Here is a 1,073-nt window from a genome sequence, read left to right as displayed (position 1 = left end):
AGGGAGAGAGAGAGAGAGTCGTGAAGCTGGGGTACACCATTGACGACTTCGAGGTCGATTTTTAAACTTTTCTGTCAGTCAAAGAAAAGCTCTTGAAGATGTACGCTTTCGGCACAGAGTTCAATTTATAATTGTATGTCTATAAAAGCCTCTTTCGACTGAGTAGGTTTTCACTAGAACAGACTTCCCTCCGCATGAAATGTCCATCTCCGAGAAGACTAAGCCATGTCGATGCAGAGTATTAAAACCTCCCCAAACAGCTCAGTTTAACCCTATCCCGTACGCCCTGTGGTCATTTTGTACCTCTGGAGTTGTATTCTTCACATTTTAGAATACTTCTAGCACGAAGATTTCTTTGAAACTTTCAGTATTTCTGAAAAAAAAATCATTTTGACAGACTGATATACAAAGCATGCTGATCGGATTAACGAGTAAATTTCCTCTTTTGAAAGTGGTGGCACAGAATTTCCCACGTCGTATGGATACGACAGTAAAACACGACGTAAGGATACGGTTAAAGAACACCCCGTCGAAGATTGGAACCAATGTCCATCCACGCGCATCATAGCCCTTGGTGATAACTACTGAACTGACGCCACGCCCCAATCTCACACAATTCATCAACCTACAGAGTCTGTGTTCTAGAAAGAGTTTAAGGGCACTAGCAACACAATAAGATTATATAAATACCGAACACTAGAGGTATCGTTGGAGAGTAGAAAGAAAAAAAAAACAAAACAGAAGGAGAAGAGATAAGGATGTTTTGATGTTTGATAGGAAAGTAGGACCAAACCACACCAGAGAATTCATCAACCTCGTACTGTCTTCCGCTGCGTTAATAAAAGATGATGTCCCTACCAGCAAGGTACACTTTTGCAAGGTGTAAAATATGAATATATTTACATTAGGTCGTAAATACTTGAGGCCTCAACAGGTCAAAAGTATAACGTCGGTATCCGACTCTACCTGTTTTTTGAGCGTGAACACCGATTTTTCAGAAAAGTGACCGCCGATTTTTCAGAAAAGTGACCGCCCGCCCGGTCAAAAAACAAACAAAAAAACAAACAACCCCC

This window comes from Aplysia californica, unplaced genomic scaffold (genome assembly GCF_000002075.1).
Source record: "Aplysia californica isolate F4 #8 unplaced genomic scaffold, AplCal3.0 scaffold00029, whole genome shotgun sequence".
Lineage (NCBI taxonomy): Eukaryota > Metazoa > Mollusca > Gastropoda > Aplysiida > Aplysiidae > Aplysia > Aplysia californica.
The sequence above is the reverse complement of the archived record's forward strand: the minus strand, read 5'-3'. Positions refer to the sequence as shown.